This window comes from Falco punctatus (assembly GCF_963210335.1).
Source record: "Falco punctatus genome assembly, chromosome: 8".
In the NCBI taxonomy this organism is placed as follows: Eukaryota; Metazoa; Chordata; class Aves; order Falconiformes; family Falconidae; genus Falco; species Falco punctatus.
Genome location: NC_137588.1, coordinates 49,501,677 through 49,524,543, shown reverse-complemented (window position 1 = coordinate 49,524,543; position 22,867 = coordinate 49,501,677). Strand labels below are relative to the sequence as shown.

The 22,867-nt window shown below is 38.7% G+C and overlaps 1 protein-coding gene across 16 annotated transcripts in view; it reads left to right on the top strand.

Annotated features, from left to right (window-relative positions):
- The window catches only part of TENM2 (teneurin transmembrane protein 2), a 1,028,597-nt gene that overhangs the window by 366,396 nt on the left and 639,334 nt on the right, over positions 1-22,867 (top strand). For all 16 annotated transcript variants that reach the window (XM_080399947.1, XM_080399949.1, XM_080399942.1 and 13 more), the window contains one exon: positions 21,789-21,897. The gene's annotated coding sequence lies outside the window, so the exon portion shown is untranslated. The remainder of the gene's footprint in view (positions 1-21,788; positions 21,898-22,867) is intronic.

Here is a 22,867-nt window from a genome sequence, read left to right as displayed (position 1 = left end):
AGAAGTAAGGCAGTACAGTGCGCTGTGCAAAGTCTGCCTGCTTTGCGTAAAACACGTTTGGAGAGCAATGTCACTCAGTAATGATATGCTCAATGACACTGCAGCAGACAGGAGCAAAAGAGGAAAAAATACAAACCAGAGGATCTTAAAAACTTCTTTTAGTTTAATTTAATATGAACTCAATGTATAATTATTTAGTATGATTCCCTTGTTTACCAAGTAATTATAGCTTTAAAATCTGTTTGGGTTAGCATTTAGCTTCTCTCCATCCAAGGGGATCATAATATTGATGGAATATGTATTAGCCCGTTCTTGTGAGCAAAAGTAATTAAAAATATATCTTTATTATTCTCGGTATGATAGTAACCTATAATAAATTTTGAAATGAGCTGTTCAAACAAAATATCCAAGTAATGCGCTTCTCTTCCTTTGCATATAGAAAATGAAGTCAAACCTGCTTAGTTTTACAGGGTTTTAATTAAATTACGGGCTTCTAAAATGACATAAATTATGAAAGTGAAGCATGAGCGGTTTAGTATTGGGAAAAAGAAGTCTTGACACCAAAATTTAAACAGTGTAACACAGACATTAAAGTGGCCTTCAACAATGACTTGAGGATTAGAACTGTGGGTATCAAGAATTAAAGGATTTTAAAGGAATAATCTTTCTGTTTTGATTATTACAAGCTAGTACTGATATATTTGACCTAAAGGAAAAGCTTTTTCCTCTAGCTGTGTACCCTCTAATGGCTTTTATTGTTGTTCTCATTATAAAGAGAATGTCTTTAAATGAGTGCTTCAGTTTTTTTTTCTTTTTTGGCTGTAGTAGCATTGGGAGATAAATACAGAAAAGTAATTATTATCCTGAGTTAATAGTACAAACTTGTTTTTAATGTACACACTTTCTAGATTTCAGTAGATGAAGATTTATATTCCAAAACACTGATTGTTGTGAAACATCTTTTGAGGCTTCAAACACGATATGATATGTAAACAAACCAGAAAGCTACCTAATTGTGTTCTAATTTACACTGTAAGTAGCTGAAGGGATAAGGTAGATTCATAGATATTCTTATCTTCCTAAGCCCCTGTAATATATGGAATCTCAAAGTTCTTAAACTGACAGTAATTGTTTTACAATGATGTTCATATTGGGCTTTCTGAAGTGCTTTATTGCCCCACATCTGCATATCAGAAATACAGGGGTGCTGTAGGAGAAAATTCTAAATATAAATTTTAATGATTTTTTTTTTTTTTTATAAGCTGGAAAAATACATGAGGTTGGTTTTCTGGCCATTAAAACTGAAGGAGAATTTGAGGCTTAAGTTACAATTCTGAATATTCTGAGGAAGGAGAGTGTGCAGTCTATGGTACTTCTAGGTTTTGTGTCTTGTGGGGTTTTTTTCCTTAAAAAAAAAAATCACTACTATTGTTCCTACCTTGGTGAAATATTTTTCTATAAAATAGGTTTTTGTTGTCTGAAGAACATATACTGTATTATGTGTATTTCAGAAGCATTTTTTTCAATCCTAATGTTTCGAAAAAATGGAATATTGACAAATATTTTAGTATCTCATATTTCTGCAGATAAGTTCATTTGTTAAGCACTTGAAAGAAGAAAAAAATGAGGAACTGACATACAAGGCGCTTACTCTCTCTCTCTCCCCCCCCCCTCCCTTCTCCCAAATATATGCTTAAAATGTCATCGTTGATGCTTCCTTTCTATACTGGCCTTCCAAAAAAAATTGAATGTCAGATATTCTCTGCATTTTGCCTGATAGTCAGGAGGTATACATGCAAATGAAATGATTTTGGAATGTAATCTTAAGAGTGATGACAATTTTGGTATAAACCAGTGTCATCTTTATTGATTTATTTAAAGTATAGAACACGTTAAAACTAGCTTGGTCCTTCTTAAGGTCAGTTTTGACTGGTTCATTATCAAAAAAGAATTATTCTTGTATGTTCATTCATGAGATACTACGTTTCAAATTTCCTGTAATTTTATGTGGTGTTAAACTCATGCACTTAATATTTTTTATGTATTTAAGCAAGTCCCAAATGTGACCACAAGATATTCAGGTCAGGAACTTTGTATTATGTATAGAAAGATGGATGTTTTACTTCAGCAGACTGCATCTTGCTCTTAGGGACAAATGACCTCATGCAAGTGTAGATTCGGTGATGCCTTGGGCACATGCTGGCCAGGGTTGATCATCCAGCGTTAAATAAATACATGCATAAGTCTGATCTCTGCTCGAGGATGTGGACGGATGCAGAGGTGAGGCTCTCTGAAGGCACCATGAACAGATGAGGAGGATCTCCATGGAGCAGCTGACGTCCTCCGTGGCAGCAGGATTGAGGAGATGGTGGCAACAGTTCCCATTGGTGAAGTGCAGCCAGTACTGTACTTCACTCTCCTGGCAGCTCTTGTAAACAGTGACCGAAGCACTAGAGATTTGGAGTGTGTGCATAATCAGGCCTTTGTGTTGCTCTTTTATTTTAGAAAGGGTGGTGGTGGTGGTGTTCATTTTGTTTTTGTTTCCCATGAAGAGGGCTGTTGTTGATGGGGAAAAAAAAATAACTTCCATGTGAATGCCGTAAGAAAAAGTAATCATTGTTTCTAGTGACACAGCAGTTAAAAAGTATCCTTAGTTTGTTTGTTTGTTTAATTTTCTTCCTTGGAGGGAGGTGGCAGAGACGTGAGCATTTAATTGTTATCTTTGCTGATTATGCAGTACCCAGCGAAGAGGAGTGCTCGGTAACTGTTTTGCTTATTCTGTGGCTTCCTTCCCTTCCCCCCCGCCCCCCATAATGATATTCAGGCTCTGAAAGGGTTGAAATATCAACCTCATATCTGAAGACAAATTTACATTTCACTCCAAACACCATAATTTAATGAAGGTTTTATGCTGTTGTGGGTACTTAATTATGCTAGAGGCAGAGCTGAAATTTAATATTGTTCCACATGCAGGGAAGATTTACTAGTAGCTTATTTTCAAAGGTCCTCTAAAAGGCTATTGCTTATGCAGTCTACTCCTAGTTGTTTTTTTTTTTTAAAGCAGATTGGAGTAACCCAAACTTTCATAAATAAAATTTCATTTTAATTGCTCAATGAAAATAATGTATGTCTTTTTAGTCTGTGGGTTTTTGAGGAGATATCTGGATTAGCCAGCTTTGCAGCAATGATCAATGCAACATTTGCTGCCCTGAGCAGCTAAACCTTGATGATCTACATGCAAACAAATGTAATCATTCAGGATGTGTAATGCTGCTCACACTCATCTGATATATAAATCAAGACGACAATTTAAAAATTATTGTAGAGCACACCTGTTGATGTCTCCTGTAATGGTTCTTCTCTGGCACAGCAGAAACCTGCCTTTTCAATCGTAACTTACTGTGTTCCTCATAATAAATGAGAGTACCCTACTCTGAGGCATCGCTTCCTTGGCTTTGAGTCACGGCTCCACCTAACTTTGCACAGCACCGCGAGTCGGCGGGGTAGGAGATGTGGTAGCTGTTGTTGTTAGGGGTGGGGGGGGTCACTGCGATGGGAGCTTTCTGAGACTGAGATACCAGGGAAGTTTCCAGCCTTCAACCCAGTGTGTGTTTATGTACAACAACTAGGTCAACTATCCAAGAACAGTGCAAAGCATTCCAAATGTTACTCAAGCAAGCCCGAGCTGCGTGACACCGTGTGGGCTCTGGTGGCTGCTGCGTTTGAAACGTCCAGGCTGGAGAGCTCTCGGAGGAGCTGGAGCCACAGCGGGTGTCAGTACACATCTCCTGCAGATCCAGCCCAGCCTTTCTTTTCTCCTGGGCCAGAATGGGTCCGGTGGCACCGGGATGGCTGTTATCTTCTGCCCATTGGCCACCTCCACCCCACTTGCTGACCAAGTGCTGCTCACCTTTCCGCAGCTGCACGCTGGGTGCTGCTGGCATAGGTTTCCTGTGCTTATACGGTTATGCCAAGGTTATTTTGCTTCTGGCACTAAATGAACCTGTCTTGAGGTATTGCCGGCCAGGGCAACCAGAATGGCTTAGAATATGTTAAACACATACAGGGCAGTAATGTGAAGATATAAACTGGAACTCTAATGGTGAATGTATTTATTAGTAGGATTTATTGCTGACATGTGCGCAGTGTAGCTGAGAACTCATTGAAATGAAAATTCATGTGGTTAATGTCAGAAGTTAGTAATTTTATCTTGATTAAAAATAACAATTTCTGCCCAGTGCATCAAGATGCTATATGGAGTTGTCGGTTGTTTTTTTTCTGCACGTGTTGGCTGCTGCTGCTCTGTTAGCCACATAGTGGAGTGGGATGTCTTGCCTGTTTGTTTTCCTTTGTTCAACTGGAACTGAAAAAAATGAGTATTTCTGCAGTTCAGACTTTTTCTAATGAAGCTTTTAAACCAAAACCCACTGCCCCTTTTTTTTTTTTTTTTTTTTTTTTTGGGGGGGTGGGGGGAGGGGGGTGGAACTTTTTTTATCCAAAGCTATTGTCTGATTTAAATGTGTGACAGTTTCCTGCCTGACAACATGTCTGGTAGTAATTCCCTATCACTAAGAACCCAAATATGACAGTTCCTGAGTCTTAGATGTCTGGTTTCTTGTCACTGGGTAAGAGATTTAGACTGAGTGACTTCAGCTGGGGAAACATCTGCTGTAGTTACGAGCTGATTGCTGGCTTTTGGCTAAGCTCAGCTCTAAATCATTCTGTACTTAAAAGAATCCATTCTGGTTATTTAGAATTGAAATCGTTACGTGGGTACAGAGTTTTACAGCAGGTTGTGTTTTTTTTTTCTTTAAGGTGGGAAAACTTTCTGGCAATTTCATATATGTGTCGTTATTTTTGAAATCTGAGTGTTTCTTAGTAGAAGGCATTTTTCAGCACAGCAGAACTTGGAGTCAGTATTTCTTAGATCACAGTGAGAGTCCCCAAGTTTGGTACAGCGAGGGAGGTGCTATTTTGTTTGGGCTGCATACCCCCTGCTTAAAAACAAATTTACTTTTTGCCTGCTACCAGTTGGGGAAGCAAATAAATTCTCTGCTAAATGTTTGGCTGTTGCTCTAAAACAGAAAGTATATGCTATGTGTTTCAGTTAAAAGAAGCCCTGTAGCAAAATGTGTTAGTCACAGGCAGAGGCCAAGTGTATCATTATTCTGTAGGAACAGCAGTCAAGATAATGAACGGCTAAGGACAGTGGACAATGGAAAGTGAAGCATGTCTTGTCAGTGCCAGTGCGCTGTCAATGGAGTCTGGGCATGCTTTGCATTAGAAAGCGCTGTGAGATTGCAGGGATGTGGCTGATCTGTGGAGAAAGAGTAGAAGGTTGCCTAATGGCTTGTAGTAATTTTAAGACTGATTTAATGCTTTTGCCACAGTAACCAAAAGACTTAAGAAAACACCTTTTGTGTTTAATTCTTGCCTTGCCTTGAGACAAAGGGTTGTTGTTTCTGGGCTTCCAGTGTGTTTTACTTTGAAACAAAAGAAATTAAAATCCAAAAGAGACATAGTCTGGTATACTTTTCTTTCCGATGAAGTTTATCCCTTATGTAAACAGCTTAGGTGAGAAGCATGTTATATTGGAGTTGGGACTTCAAAAATTACACTGGAGAAGTGGCAAATCTCAAAAACAATATTACGTACATGATCAGCCTTGTAAATACTGAGCTCAGGGTTCTGCCGCTGTGTTGCAGCTGTTAAGAATCTTTCTAAAATCAGGACTGCAGAGCCAGCATTCCACTAGTGGGAGAAGAAAAGATAGCAGCACACAGGCAGCCTTTGCAACAGAGAATAAACTGGTGAGTCTGGAAGATAAAAGAAAGAGAAAGGTGGTCAACAAGTAGAAAGGGGAGAGTAGCAGAGTGCTTATTCTGCAAGCTAAGAGGATGTGTTGTTTGCCAGCCATGCATATTATCTACAGATCTGGAAAAAATTGGAAACTGAAGGGAAATATAGTAATATTGTGTTTTAACAGGTCACAAAGAGGTAGCAGGAAGTGCTGAAAGAATACCTATTTGAAAACTGATTTTAAAAATATATATTAATATTATCATACAGATTGCTGGAGCATGTAGCATGTTTGTCAGCTTGCCACTTGTCTGAAGTAGCATACTCGTGAAAACAGTAACGACATTATTTATCTCGAGCGTCTAACTTTTCAAAATGTGTTTGCACATTATTACAGTTTAAAACAGAAAACAAAACTACTGCACAATGTAATTTCTGTTCTGCTTAGAGGCAGCAGAAAGGAAAATAACTTTAGCCACATTTCCCTGCAGATGTTCCACTTGAATATAGAATGATATGGTGCACAACAGATATTCGTGGAAATAGTATTTGATGGTGCCACCTATTGCTAGAAAAGCAGAACTAAAATGAGTGGGTTTGTTACGTGTGTGTCTAAACAGCAGAAAAACAAATGGTACCTGGTCATCTTTTAATTATTTCAAGGTCATTTTAGTTCCATGCATAGAAGTTTGACCTTGGTTTTATGGCTATGAAATGGACTGTATTTTTTAAAAATGGATTTGTCATACGGCAGCATTAGAAATGGTGTGGTAAGTTTCTGTTCCAGAAAGCTTGCAACTATTGGCGCGTGGTTGTATTTTGGCTAGACCTATTAAGGCTGATTATCCACCCCCCACACCCTTTAACTGATAACATTAAAATACACTAGAAGATTGATAGATTGATCCTAATAATCCTAAAACTGCCTTAGGTTTAGCAAAACACTGAAAGTTAGTTTTTTCTAGTGCTTGAGTATTACAATAAATGTGAAGAGAATAAAATGTTTTTTAACATGCATCAAAAAATTCTATACAAAGTAACTGGCTAATGATGAAAATGATTTGAAGACAAAGACTTAGTGATCTGGATGCATCTTAATACTTAGTATCATTATCAGGTCTTTCAGTTAGCAAGCATGAAAGCTGATTTCTCCACCTTCTCTTTAAAGGATGATGTTTGTTTTATTATAGATGTCTAATTAATTGTAATGGTAAGAATAATGTAAGATTTATGGGGGCAACCTGAGATCAATATTAAGTTTTAATTGTGGTTCTTGGCATTACTGATCCTTCTTACTACTTCCGTCCTGTTCATCTCTACTAGAGAAACACCTTGCCCTAAAAAAATACACATTTTTGGCTTATAATCTTTAAGGGAAAGAAAGCATGTCTTCTCTGTGTTGTTTTCCTCATGAAGGATCTAGATGGCAAGGTAAGAGCAGGAAAAGATGGAGCAGCTTAGGAGTAATTTGTTCTTTCTCAGGTCTAGGCAGGGGAGTTTATTGCAGCTTCACACAACTAATATTTTTTGGCTGAAGCTGGTCCTTCCTCAAAGACAGACAAGTTGCCCCTGCTGAGCTTCTGAAGAACTAGATTGCCACAAAGCTTAAGGGAATCAAAGAAAGCAGCTCTCAAATGTATAGGTATCTGTAGACCTAAAGAAGGTCCAGAAGGAGAAATAAAGGATGACCTACCCATCTCCTGACTGGAGAAATGATGTGGAGAAATCTGACTTCATCATCCTAGTTAAGCTCAGGGCTGAAATCTAATTTAGCCAAATGGAAAGCCTTTCATGAATGGTTGATTTTATTTTCTACCTCCACCCCCTTCGAATGATATCTGACTTCCTTTTTTCCTAGTTGCGTCTTGGACATGAATTTGACGTCACATGTCTTCTTTGCCCCTTTCTCCATTGATTTCTCTAACAAAACCTGCTTCAACATCATCTTTTTTCCTGTATATTTGTGTTTAGCCCCATTGTCTTTCTCATTCGGAATGCTGTGGCAGCCAAAAGCAGCATAAAAGCCTTCAGCACGTACATCTCGCAGTGTGGAGAAGAGGAAGGATGTAGCTGCCTAATGGTTTACTTCATGGATGGATTTTGTCGTGCTCTCTTCTTGAATTTCCATGCTGAATCTCTTCTGCAGTCTCTGTTGCTATACATTTAATCTCCTATTTTGTGCTACCTGTTCTCTTGGTGTTCCTTAGAATTGGTCTACATATTTTGTTGTTTTCCTGTTCATTCATCTCCCTGTCATCTATCCACAGAATTAGAGCATCTGAGCAAAGCCAACAAAATTTAAATTCTTGGTGCAAATTTTAACCCCCCTTTATAATTTCCCCTAATGCACATCCTGTTGATGTAAAAAGGAAAATAATTTTCAACAGTTAAATTAGATGTCTTTACAGGAGTCGGTATGCCCTCTTTGAATGTGGTTTCACGTTTAAAAACAGTTACACACAAAAAACAGGAGCCAAGGCACCTGGAACTGGGTCGGGTGGGTGATCAGGGGGGTCACCAGAAGGTGCGTCAGCTTGGTGATGGGAACGGTGCTGGCCGCAGTGGTCTGAGTACCTCTGCGTTGGCTGTCTTTGCTTACACTTGGAGTATTTTTTACAAAAAATGCTGATGAGAATCATTTAGGCAAGGGGTATCTGCATTGTGTTTGATGCTTCGTTGACATTGTCTTCCGCAAACTGTGTGTCTGTGGCCAAACACTATTGTACCGTGGAAAAATTTAGGAACTGAAGGAGGAAAAAATGCTCCCCATCTAGTTCAAGTGTGACTTTACTAAAATAAGTTATCCCTTTGTAGTGACCTTGTGTCATCTGAAATGGAATATACTAGTGTATGTTAAAGCCATACTTTAAAAACTTTTTTTCACCGAAGTGAGGGTTTCTGATTTCTTTTAAGTCGTGATTTGGTTTATTCTTTTAACTAAAAAGCAAGTGAAATTGGAGAACACTGCAGTCTATTAACTGTTTTTTGTAAATGATGGTGTAAATGACTTAACACCAAATAGTAATCTATTTCCCCCTTCAATCCAGTGCCGGTATTGTTATCTTGTAATACAATACTAACATTTGATTATGTCTGCCATTAATGCATTTAACAGTAGGTGACAAATTTTATTAAGATAAGAAGGGCCTCATACCCTTCCACTTGCCCTGGTGTAAATCAGAAGTTACTGCCTTGAATCGAAAAGATTTATTCTTGTATGAGAACTTGGTGGTGTAAATTAGGAAAGTCAAGCCTGACATGTGGTGATGTACCAAATTATATTACAGGATATTTAAATTCTGTCTCCCACTGTGAACAGCAGGATACCGTTTTTATCCTTCCTGTTGAATGCAGAATCACTTTGCCATTTATAAATTGAGCCTGAACAGAGTCCTCTCAGTATTGGCTGTTCCTCTGTTACTCCACATACAGAATATATTAAGACACCTGTTCATCCTTGTAAGGCAAACAACAAACAAACCAAAATACTTTCCTGTAAACAAATTGTTCTGTGATTAGTGGAACTAATGAAGCTTCACTGCCTGCAGATTTCTGTCCTTCATCCTGGATCCCCTCAGCAACCCTCCCACCAGAAGGATTACCAGCTTCTCTCTGCTCATATTCCCTATGATCTTCCCCTTGTCCTTTTCCCCTATAGTAATGCCAGTTCCTGTTTTCTTCCATCCTTTAAACCTTCTTGCAATACCTTCCATGTTTCCTCCTGCCCCCTGTCACCATCAGCAGCCCTTCTGCCTAGCCCTGGGTGACTCGGGCGCCAAGTGGCAGTGGTCAGCTAGCAAGCAGTTATTAGCCTCAGATTTCTCTTCTCAGGGGTGATGCTAATTGAAGCCTCTTGTGTTACTATCTGACAGATTTTTCTCAGAGCTCAGGGGAATTTAATACCTTAGAGATGACTGCCCTCTGATAAATTTCGTAGAAATGGATCAACAGATGTTACAAGTGTGTCTTTATTCCCTCCTCTTTGTTCCAGTGATTGGTCTTTGTTAGACTAATCTAGATTTATTTTTTCTAAACTGGTGTTTTTTCATCTACCTTGCTCTCTTGTTTGCAAATCGAGTGCGATGGTGTCTGGTTTCAGCTGGGATGGAGTTCATTATCTCCTTAGGAGCTAGTAGGGTGCTGTGTTTGGGCTTTAGATGTGAGACTTTTCAGTTCCTCAGGCCTCGCTAGCAAAAAGGCTGGAGGGGCACGAGGAACTGGGAGGGGACACAGCCAGGCCAGCTAACCCAAAGTAGCCAAAGAGGTGTTCCACACCATGGGATGCCATGCTTGGTATGTCTGCCGGGGGGGCAGGTCGTTGCCTGGGGGCTGGCTGGGCATTGGTCAGCGGGCGGTGGGCCGTGGTGGCATGCACCACGTGTTCCTTTCTTCCTTTCCCTCTGGATGTTACTCTTTCCCTTCCCCTTTTCATTATAACTGTTATTGTCATCATTGTCATTATTGTTCTTTCATTTTTGTTCTGTTTCAACAATTAAATTCTTCTTATCTCAACCCTTGAGTTTTACGTTCCCTTCCAACTGTCCTCCCCATCCCTCTGGGTGAGGGGGGGAGTAAGCCAGTGGCTGCGTGGGACTTAATTACCAGCCGGGGCTAAACCATGACAAAGGGTTACCACCTGGTAATGATATTACTAACTGGATAGAAAGCAAGCACAGATCAGGAAAGGTGTGCTTAGCCCCTTACTCTTTTTAAGGGCATGTATGCAACTTCCTTTAATAAATTTCTAGATCTTACACTTGAGGACAGTATGAAATGATGGCCTTTAAGCAGAGCGTAAAGAAGAGGAAGATGCATAATGAAAATTTTTAGGTTAAAAAAAAAAACAACAAAAAAACAGATCACACAATTACAGCATATAAATTATATTGAAATGTAAATAATAATGGAATGTATGAGGCTGAAAGGAATTTCTGGAGGCCTACCAGTTCATCCTGCTTCCAGAGTCCCTCTGGAGGTCTAGTCCAGCTCCCTGCTCAACCAGGGTCACCCTGAGCAGGTTGCTCAGGACTCTGGGCTGTTGGGTTCTGACTGTCTTCACAGATGGAGACACCACAACTTCCCTGAGCAACCTCTTCCAGCGTTCAACCACATGCACTGCCAAGCAGAGTTTAACCGGAATGCCTCTCAGCCTCTCCCCATACGCTGTAATACATAGAAAAGTGCATGGTGCACAATTGTGTCCTGAATGTAATTTGACCACCATAGTATTAAGGAGTAAATGTCACCGAATAAAGGCTCTTACTGGAGAAAAAACAGTTTGGAATAATAGCCTACATGTGAACATTTGCTTTTCTGATAAAAGCAGGAAAAGGTGTAAAAATCTGAGAGCGTCGCTATGTGAGAATAAAAATTGGATGACAGTCTGTCCTCAAGATGGTTTCTTGAGGATTCTTTGCAAGTAGCATGATAATGTAGAAAATATTTTAAAAACTTAAACCCAGCTGACATTCAGACAGAATTTGTCAGCCATAGCTACATAAGGTACCATGCTGGTATTTTTTTTTATCATGTTACGAATGGTTAATCATTGTGTTTATAAAGTTTTGTACTTTGTGTGTCATATTTTTTTTTTTACATCAGCAATACTTGGTTTGGATTACTGAATGCCTAGGTGCAATTCATGGTATCCTTTTTTAAACCATGTATGTTTCAGAAGGTCATTTGAAATTCTGTACTCTGAGATTTAGTTACTAATTATGTTTTCTAGAGGTTTGCTACCTGAAGGTTGACCGGCCTACATATGTATGGCTGCTGAAGGTTACCATATTCATTGTAAAGGGGAAATTGTTCAAACTTGTTACCTATTATTGTTTTAAGATAGCAAAGCCAGGAGCAGTCAGCGTTCTTTTAAGCTCTACTTTATTCAGTGGCTATGTATAGATTCACTGTCTTAGCTTTTAATACTTGAAAATCCTATCTAAGTATATTTATGCTCACTTAGGTGCTATCCCAGTATTCAATATCTGAATGCCAATACTCTCAATTAAGGCCTTTAAGCTTGTTTGTTGCATTGGGTCTTTTCTGTGTTTTGTAGAAATGAAGGCATGCATAGTATTTTTTTATCAATGTGTATTTAATGAAAACGTTTGTAAGTTTTAAAATTGTCCTGTTTTCTCAGTGCCGAGCACTGGCAATAGAAAGCTGGGAGCAGAATTATTACACTGTGTTTGGCAAGGGTTTTTTTTTGCTTAACCTCACAGCACCAAATCTTCTGGTGAATATGAAGTTGTTTTCTTATGCATTACTTTGGCACTTTCCCAAAGGTGTATTAAAAAAAAAAGAAGCAGTAAATACACTTAAAGAAAAATAAATATTTAGACTGTAATGGTTTACCATATAAAGATGCTAAGCAGAAATCTTCGGCAAATGAATAAACCACAGTGAATCCTGTGCTGGTAAAGAAAGTACATGTGTCTTTTTAGGCACTAATAAACAAATGAATTTTTTTCCATTAATGAGGGAGTACTGATAAGCCATAAGCATTTATAGATATGTGAGTTTTCTTGCTGTGATGTATCAAGGTCTTGGCTTAAGCCCTAAGCTAAGGAGTTGACAGGTATTGTAAGAGGCAAGAACTAGAAATAATAAACAGAACCTGCATAAAAAAAGCAAATGTGTCTTTACCTACAGTTTGTGAAAGTAAGTTGGTGTCAGTCTTATGATAAATATAACTCCTACCTAAAAGGCAACTGGGAACTTGCTTCTTAATTCTCTGAATATTTGGTGCTGCTTACTTTGAAATCATTTTGGTAGCAACATCTTATCTGTATGCCACATTTTTTTAATGATTATTTTGTTGTTTGGGTTTTTTAATGAACTTTGAAGGCTCTTGCCTTTTCCACTTTCATAGCCGAGAGATGATAGGACTCGAAAAACTGTAATATTAAAATATTTTATGATTCGGAAATATTGTATTTTTATTTATGTACATCATTCTGTAAAGGTAATTAGGTTTAAAAAAAAAAAAAAAAGACCCAATAAGAAGATGTATGAATTTCTCTAAAACTGCTTAATGAGGCCTAATATAAATCTGAATTTCAAATCACATTAAGGTTGTCGTATGGCCTAATTTCAAATGACAGTTCCGGCTTGCCACTCAGTTGGCCTTCTATTTTGTGTCACAAATTAACCAACCATGTGGGTTTATGTCACTGTTTTATTAGAGCAGTGCTTGCTTAAAGATGGGGAATTTTTGCTGCAGTAGTTTTGTTAGAACACAGGTCACATTTTGGGAAGGGGGAATTGAAGACAGTCTCAGGCCATGTTTAGATATTTTAAATATGGAAAAATATAGAGGAGTGAAAAATTCCTTCTAGTTTTCTGCACTTCCTAACAATTCTGTCGAGAGCCAAGCGCGGTTTATGCTCATTAGCAGCAATGTATCAGCATGAAGGTGCTACGTTGCACTTCTGCAGCCCTGGCCATTAATGGGTGACTAGTACTGTGTGTGGCAGAGGATATATTTACAGGTGAAACAGTTTTTGAAAATGTATGGTGATTGTGACACTTTGTGAAATAACATTTGCTATCTGTAATTTGTTGTGGGTTTGTGGGGGTTTTTTTGGTTGTTTTTTTGTTGTTGTTGTTGTTAACGTGGTGTTTGCTGAAGGAGATTAGCATCTCATAATGCCTTTTTTGTTTGTTTTTTTTTGTTCTGTGGCTTGATTCTGTGCGTCTAAGTCATACCTTGTTGTGGGTATAAATAAATAAGGCAATACATAGTTTGATGCACTGACTTAATGTTCTGGGGTTGGATTAATAGTCTGGGGAAAGGTGAAAATATAACTTCTTGTCTTCATTTGCCAGTGCAAAAGGCATTATCAAGATGAGCTTGTAGGTATCAAGCCAAATTATTCTTTTCTGGCTCCGTCTAGTGAGAGAGAGACACTAAAAGGAACAAGAAATAGAATATAGGCCATAATGGTGCAGATCGATGGCCGTAAGTGGATACCTGGGGACAGTAAAAGAGGCAATCATAATTGAAATGCCACTTACTCTTTCCCAGGCTTTCAGCCCTTTTGGTCCTGGGACTTCCTGAGCAGGATGTGGTCTCAGCTGCTTGGGAAACCTCAGTGGGGTTCTCTTTCTGTGGATCTTTCTTGCCTTTGCTTAAACCCTTGTAAACCTGTGGCCTCTCCAGCATCCTCCAGCGAGCGTGCATTTACTGTGTAAAGAACTGCCTTTTTTAAGGAGGAGGAAAGAAAGAAAAAAAAATAATAATGTTTTGAACCAGACTACTGCTAGTTCTGTTTGATGTCCCCTGGTTCTTGTATGGAAAGAGTCAAGAAGGTCGGGATAACATACCTTGCAGCTTTCTCTGTGGCGTCCTTTCCTCTGAGTGCTATGACTTTGTCAAAGGGGAATACATTAAGTGCATTGCACGCTGTTTGCTGCATTGCTGTTCTCAGGGCTGTTCGTGGGGTGGGACAAGGAGGTGCTGCCCTGCGGCTTTGGGAGGGGGAGCCTTCCTCCTAGCTGCCCAGGCAGGGGAAGGTGATCGCTGCTGTGTTGCTCATTCTCGTCAGATCTGATCAAAGCACACTGGGATTTTGACCATTTAATGTAGGAGAGCTGTGAATTGTGATGTTCTTGTTATTGTGGTCTAGACAGTTTGTAGGAATGTATGCCTGTGCAAGATTAGGTACCAGGCTTTCAAATACACATGCCTTCAACAACTCACTTTAGCTGCGCTTCATGTGTAGAGAGGGTTGTGGGTGGGTGGATGTATCCCTCTGGAAAAAAAAAAATCATATATATTTATTTATATGCATATATTTATGTTTGAATGAGAGAGATGCTTTCCTGGAGTTACTTTATTCATCCCTTTTAAAAAGACAATATACTGGTTATCTCAGCGTGCACGTAACTACTAGATCTTATCCAAAGACAGTGCTTGGAATTGCAATTACTATTGATTTTCCATAAAATACTGTTGGGATAGTTCTTCATTTATTGGAATGCTAGGATTTGCTTATATCCAGACCAAATTATACTTGTACTTCTAGTGGTGCCTGGTAATGGTGCTTTGAATGGTTGCAGTTTCCTTCATTCCACCAAAACCATGTTTCTTAATGCTTGAAGCTGCTTCAGGTGCCTCTGCGTTAGCAGCTGGTGCAATGCAAAGAAGCAGAGGCCAGGACTTCCTTTTCAGGGTGTGTTGCAATTTAAGGCTGAAGTTCTGTTTAAGGTGTCGAACCAGCCATAACCATGTGCCAGGTGCTGCTCCTAACAGTACTATATGTCTGATAGAGACATTCCTTCCCCTGCTGATATTCCCTTCACTTTCTGGTAGCTCTCCTTTCCTTCATCCTCAGGTGAGCTGTGTCTGGCCTGACAGGGTTATTCACTTCTTCTGTTCCCTCTCCCCCTCCCCTGGTGTCTGCAGCTTTGCTTAAGTAACTGCCTGTTGTTGTTTGAATCCGGCTACTGTGATGCCCATCTTTCAAGCTTTGCAAGTAGTTCTGAAAATTAGGGATCTTCTGGCACTTTCATGGTGAGCTTTATTCTTTTCTCCATTTTATTTTATCCTTTGTAATTGAAAACTCTCAGTGTAAAGTAGGTAAATACAGTCTTATATTTATTTTCATGCTTACAAGCAAAGCTCCTGATTATTTTATTCTGGTTATTATCTACTTGATTGTTTGTTTGTATCACTTCAAGGAATCCATTGGACTTGGTTGAGTCACAGTTAGCTGTGGTGTTTGTACATGCATGTGTGTACACTAACACTTTGCACTTTTTAGTAATAGCGCAGGTTTATGCTGTAGTCTGTACTTTAGAGTGACACTGATTAATGTCTTGCTTAATTGAGCTACTTTAAAAAGAAAAACTAAAGCAAAACTAAATCGAGAGAGAGCGTTTTTGTTGTTGGTCATACAGATAGAGGCTTTACGGAGTCACAGGCAGTGGTGGGCACAGCCCAGAGTGTTTCTTGGGGTCTGCTGCACACCAGCGTGCCGTCCATGAAGGTCGCTCAGGCACTTTGCCTTCTCCATCCAGCTCCTTTTTCTTCCTCTTGTGAAACTAATGTATTCTTCACAATTGGTCTGTTTCTCACTCTTCAAACCACTGATAGATGTTTTCTGTTTACCTATGTTTTTCCAGTCTTTTGTTTTATTTGCAAACAAGAAGTATAATTTGTAGGTGTTAAATACATGCTGTCCTGTTCTTGACAAATTTCATAAACTTTCCTTTCAGGTTTTGTTTTGTTTTGTTTTTTAAATTCACAGGAAAATATATGATTTAGTTTCTCCTCTAGATTTTTGGGGTCTTTTTCTTTCAGGTTCTTCCCCTTGTGGGTTTAGGAACTCCTAATAGCCTGCAACAAGACAGAATCTTTGAAGTTTTTTATCCAGGGGGTTGTAATCTATCTAAAGCGCTGTTTTGTAACTAGATACAGACTATGGATAAAACACCCAGCAGTGGTGGTGAATGATATATTTTATTTTTTTTTCACTAAGCATAATTTTGCTTTATTAGTGTCAGCTCTCCTGATTTGTATGCTAGGAGAGGCTTCTTCCTGCAGGGATGGTACTACAGCTGCTGCTTGTTAAGCACCAACTTTTAGTGTTACTCCATTGTAGCATTTTTAATTAATTTGTGGAATCATGGTCTCCTTTGTGTTTTGGATGACCATATTGCTTCGCTTGAGCTTCTACATTCTTTCTCCTTGCTCTTCTGGATACATATTTCAGTAGATATGTCACAAAGGCTGGTATATTTTTCGTTTTTACTGCTTTTCTTTTTATTTGCATTAAGGTTGCTGTGTCTCTGAAGATGTGAACAAAGTTACTTCTCTGGTGTATTGTGTTTTGTATTCTGCTACGATTCAGCTGCAAATTTCATTCTCTGCCTCTTAGAAGTAGTGCTATTAGATTTTTGCCATGATCTTTTTTATTACCACCAAGGACTGCGTTCCCATTCATGTTGAATTTAGTCAGTATTTCTCTTGAAAATTTAAACCATTGTCTTCAGCTATTACTAATATTCATTAGAAAAAAGGATTATTTTTTTAAGCTAGAAGTTTGGAAAGATGTCAATTATCAAGTGGTACAGAACTTTCATACTTGAGAAATCTGTAATTTCTTTTTTGTAATTTCATTTCTTTTTTTGTTCTACAGCTGTAACATTGAAAATCTTGTGTTTATAATTTCATGACTGTTAAAAGCTTTATTATTATTATTCATTACCCTAAATTCAGTCAATTTCCATTTACTAATTACCACTCTCTCATATCTTTTGCTGGCTAATAGGAAGAAAAAAAACTTATTTTTTCTTTCAAGTTTGGCCTAAAGCTCATAAACCTAATTTCCATTATATGTATCAATGTCAGGATGAGGAAGAACATGTCTTGAAAGTTTTATTTGTCAAGGGTGTTAGGTTTTGATCAATATCACTTTCAGTAATTGGCATCTCTGTTAGATATCAAATGTATACAAACTCTAGATATTCCCTGATTTTTTTGGAATGTTTGGTATTTTATAAGGCATTACTTATATAAAGTTTTTTGAGGATTATAATGCTGTACATTGAATATAAAGTTTGCACTGTATGTTCAGTGTGAGTTGATATTAAGTACTAGATTTCTTCATTTTTTTTAAATGCTGTGTACCAGTTTTACTTGCAAGTGGACTCTTTGCAAGCATCTCTCTGTCTTTATTGAAACATGGGCTCTATTACAGTGCTATTACTCAAGTTGCCAAAAAACTGGGGGATGCGGGGTGGGGAAGAAAAGCAAAAGGCTCAATAGGCAAAACTAAAATCTTGAACTTGAATTTGTCCTGGCCTTTGCGTGGTCGTGTGACAATATCTTTTCCTTAGAATGCTTGCTTTATCCAGTATTTTGATCAGATGTTATGTAAGAACAAGTTAAATCTTGTGAAGCCAAGCATGGTGGTGTTTTTAAGACTGCTGGTTTGTTTTGGGATTTTATTTTTATTTATTTATTTATTTATTTATTTTCTGCTGGGGTGAAATCAATGAAACAGAGTTCAGGAGGAGGCTCATCTTATATAAGTGGTTGCATGTTGTCTTCTGCTACAGTTCCGCTATCAGTCGTGAGCACCTGACCAGGACATTCCTACGTGCTCATTCCTGCCATATGCACACACCCCGGCCCCATGTGCTGGCACTACATGCTTACATGGCAATACGCTGAGCCACATTTAAAGAACTGTTGAAGACTAAAACTGTGGCAGGAGGAGGCAAAGAAAAGGCATATCTTGTCATAGGAGGAGATCAGGTTTGTCAAGCAGGACCCGTCTTTCATAACCCCGCACTGGCTGGGCCTGATCCCCTGGGTGTCCTGCACGTGCCGTGTGATGGCCCTCAGGGTGACCTGCTCCCGAACCTTCCCTGGCACTGAGGTTGGGCTCACAGGGCTGCAGCTCCCTGGATCCTACTTCCCCACCTTCTTGTGGATGGGTGTCACTTGGCTAGCCTCCAGTCTAGTGATTAAAAAATACTAATACTGGACTACAACATAAAGTATGTACCGACCAGACAAAACACATATTGTCTGTGCTGTATAGATTTTGCAGCTCCCTGGGTTTTATATGGTTGCAGCCGTGATATTCCATTGCTGTCATTACTGCATGTGTAATCTATAAACTCTAAGAAACACAACTCATTAATTAATCATTAACTAGGCCAAGACACGCAACAGCATGAAGTGTGCCAAATCCCCTCTCAAAGTTTTTACGTATTTGACTCCTTGTAGATACCATCTTGATAGTACTGGCAGATTACTCTATAAGGATCAGATCTTGCAGTGTATAGTAAATTTATGGATTTTTGTCTCGGTTACTTCAGTGGCACTCAAAGTAATTTACAGCCTTTCTTTACATTTAATTAACCCTCTTTGTACTCTCATTAGGCACACTGTTACTGTGGTTACTCACACTGTGTGTATTAGCTGAAATTTCAATGGCAACATGGACTGTGGCCTGAGTGTGGTGTTTGTACCAGTAGGGACCCGCAGGAATTTTTGGATCTTACCAAGTGCCTCATTTTCCCTAACGCTGGGAAGTGTGACAGACACGTGCAGAGCGGGCAGTGGTGGGGCACCTGCGGGGGGGTAGCCCTGCCTGGTGTGGGGCAGCATCAGCCTCTCCTCACAGGCCCCAGCGGCCCTGCTAGTGCCCCTGCACCCGCATCCTGTACGATTACCAAAAATGTAACTGGCAAAATTACCCTTTTTACTTTATTTTCAGTACAAAATTAATTCTTATTTATCCTCTTCACTGATGAGTTGACCGTTTGATGGCAATTTTTGTCATAAATTTGCGGTACAGCTGGGAAGGAAATGGATGGTTTTGCAGCTACTAGAAAGGTATTCTCCTGTTCTTCCTGCTATGTACAAAATACTCATCTCTCATCATTAGGTGCTGATAAATTAGAAGAGAGACAGAGTCTCTCAGGCTCCAGGATGTTTAGTGTCAGTGACAGGCCGGTACATGGGACATGCCTTCTCTTTTGAGAAATAGTGTAGTCTATTTTCATGCTGGTTGCGTAGTATCTGCCAGGATTATCTTTAAATAATCTGGTATTATTTGTTATGGTAAGAGAAGTCTGAAAGGAACAACTCCATCCCATCTATTTTTTGCTTCTTTTCTTGCTTGGTTTCACTTATTTGCAAATTCTTGTAGATGTATAAAAATATTTCTCACCTGTCTTCTTACCGAAAGGCACATCAAGGTGAATAATTATTTGTTAGAATTTAAAGAGACATTTTAATTTATCAGACTGCATTTTTAGCCAGTCTTGGTAACAAGTAGTTTACTGAAAAACCCTATAATGAAACATGTTTTTGTTTGTTAATTAATTCACTAAGTGGAATTATTTTTTGGTGGGTTTTTTATTGAATCATAGCTAAACTGTTTCATCTTTCTTTGCACCTCACGTGTGAAACAGGCCAAAAGAGAAACTGCAAACAGTAATTGTAACACTGCTGCATGTTTTTTTACAGTAAGAGGAGAAAGAAAATCAAATGGTTTTAAATCTCCTGTGAGTCTGAAGAACTCTGCACTTTAGTCTCCTCCTGAAGTCGTTTTTGCATGATCTTTTGTCTCTTCCCTACAACCTGCTGCATGGAGGAGATGAGGGCAGCAGACCAAGGAGGGCCAGGAGTCCTCCTGGGGTCTCGGCAGGAGCACTCTGTGCTCCAATTAGTTTGGCTTTCGAAGTCAAAATACTTCCTAACTTTAGCTGGGAGTGGCCATGGGTCTTTCGGTTAGCTGACAGCTCCGCATAATCACTTTCAAAATCCTATACAAGATGGTCTTTCTTGAGGATTAAAGCTGATCCCACGCAGCCGGTTGCCAGTTTTTGCATGAGCCTGATTGGGGCGGATTTTAGCTCTCACAAATTACTTAATGTTCTTTTTCTTGGTAGATTATCAGTGTTTGTATCTCAGTTTAAACTGATGCTACTCTTATGAATGTTTCTGTTCCAAATTCAGCAGTTGCTGAAATAGCGATATACAAACAGGGAAGGTATAAAAGAATTAGCAATTTTAAGCAAATACTGTAAATGGCACAGAATTACCAAAGCAGAAGCTGTGTAATAGAAGTGTAATTTGCATCGAGGCATAGGTTGAAAGGACTATACAAAAGAAAGTAACCATAATAGTGAAAATAAGGAGATTATGAAAGTAAAGACTGCATTCCAACCCCTAATTAGTGAGGTTATCTGTATTTCAGCTTTTTCATTTGTGAATTAAAAGCACTGGTATTTTTTCACATTGATTCATATTCTTAGACTATCTCATGCCATGATTCTGTCCTTAAAGATTTTACATGATACTAATGTACAATGTGTATCGAATTCTTTGTCTTATTTAAATAATTGATGCTTTATGGAAAGCTGTTGGCCTGAAATACAATTATGCCTATTCATTTCCAGGGAGATAGACCTCAGCAGTTAAGTAGTGCTGTTCATCAAGCTTCTTTTTTAGCCAAAAATAAGTACCATTAATTTAAATTCAGTGAAAGCAATAGATAAAGCTGGCAGTGTTAAATACTCTCGATGTTAAAAGAAAATTGCTTTAAAGTTACATGTGTAACAGTAGAGAGCATTAACTTGTCTTTACAGGGTTTTGTATGTATTTGTGAAATATTTGTCTCTAGTGTTGATGGTTTGCTTTTCTGTTCCCACCTCCAGCCTGTGGAGATTCAGTATTTTTTGAGTGGGTGGTATCAGCTGTTCAAATTTCTTTGGCAGCATGACCAATCATTTCTTCCCCATTATTTCTTGTTGTTCGATTTTATAATGCAAGGAGAAACCTATGGTTTTTCCAAGTCATCTTACGAGTAGTTGTGGCTCTGCCTGGATTGTTTTGTTGACCAGGTAAAAAATAAATCAATTGCTGAGGCTATGGGCATGTTGGGCGATATTTCTTTCGAGGATAACAAAAATTCTGAAGAAAGTGTGGGAACCAACAGGTAGCATCAAGTATTATGTACTGAGAAAGGAAAGAATAAATGGACAGAGGAGGTAATAAGTGGCCTACGAAGTGGTGACATCTAAGAGTACTTTAAATTAACCATCTTGCAATGAAGATACCTGGAGGAAAAAATGTCTTGATCCAAAAGTTTTGAGGAATACTATCCAAGGCTATCATGTCTTTTCTTTCTTTGGGAATTAGGTAGAGAGGACATGGTCTGTTCTTATCTGCTAGTTTTAGCGGTGTAAAAATTAAATGACAGCGATCTCATTGTTTGAGTGTCTACGTTTGCAGCGGGGAGGAGGGAAAATGAGAGGCATATGGAACGATGCATCTAGAGATTATCTTTTACGTCCTGGAGTGGGCAGGTTGTGTTGCCCTTTCGGTAGTTAAAAACTGGAAAAGATAAGAACCAAAATACTTTTAAAAATCTTTTGCTTTATAACTAGTATTTTACAGGGGGGTTTACAGTTTACATTTTTTCTGAAAGTTAGTGTGGTTGTTTTTTTTTTTTTTCCTTTGACAGATCCTTCTTGCTTTTCATTGCCCAACACATTAAGAATTCTCTCACCTGATGAGCTAAAGACTCGACCCATAACGACTGCAAAATAGAGCGTTGCTGACCTCCCTTTTCAGTGAGTAGTCACAACTTGTATGTTGTTTTGCTCTGAGATGTGTTTATATTGTCGTCCGAAGTGCTTCCATCTATGCTTGAAAAATGCCTTGAAAGATCTCTGCAGGAAAGTGTTTCTGTAGAGGAAAGCAATTTGTCTCAGCACTTTCCTTTACAGAATCTACTTCAGCCTTTTCCAGCCCAACTGAATTACTTCAGAATGCTGCACTAAAAGAAATAGGCCTTTTCCTACCTATATGGATTTTCATTTGCTGGAGTTGCCCACCCTGACAAATTCAGGATCAAATGAGGATCTTCGGAATGTATTGCTTCTGGCATCAAAATTTTCCTCACTCAAGTGGGTCTTCTCAGATTCTTAACAAACACTGTTTTTATGAATGGCTGCATATCATAATGTTGTACATTTGCATACCCTATAATATATGCTGTGCAAAGAAAAAGATGGAGAGAACCACTTTTCAAATTAGCTGTTCTTTTGTGGTACCTCTAACTGCTGGACAGAATGCTCACAAGACACCCCATAATTTAATTAAATGTTGTACATATGCCCTGGGAATTCATGTAATTGCATAGAGCAACACACTTATCCCAGTGTGTCCAGAAGAGAAGTAGGCTGCCTTGCTTAGTAGTAGCTCAAGGGTAAAGGAAATATAACCTTCATTTGATAGATTCCCATGAAAATTTGACACTTTTTAAAAAAATAATTTTGAGCTTTTTATTTTCTTGTGGATATTGATTTTACTGAATACAGGTAAATATTTGTGATAGATCTGAGAACTCTTACTCAAGCCATTTAATTCAGTGGCAGTATTTCTTAAGAAAGTACTTCTAGATTGTGTCTCTTGTAAAATAAATCATTTAATTAGAGTTGGTTTAAGCTAACATTCTAAACTGTATCACATACCTTTCAAAGCATGGCAAAATTGTGGGGTTTAGGTATGGCAAGCACTGAATTCCAAAGGAATTTTCAC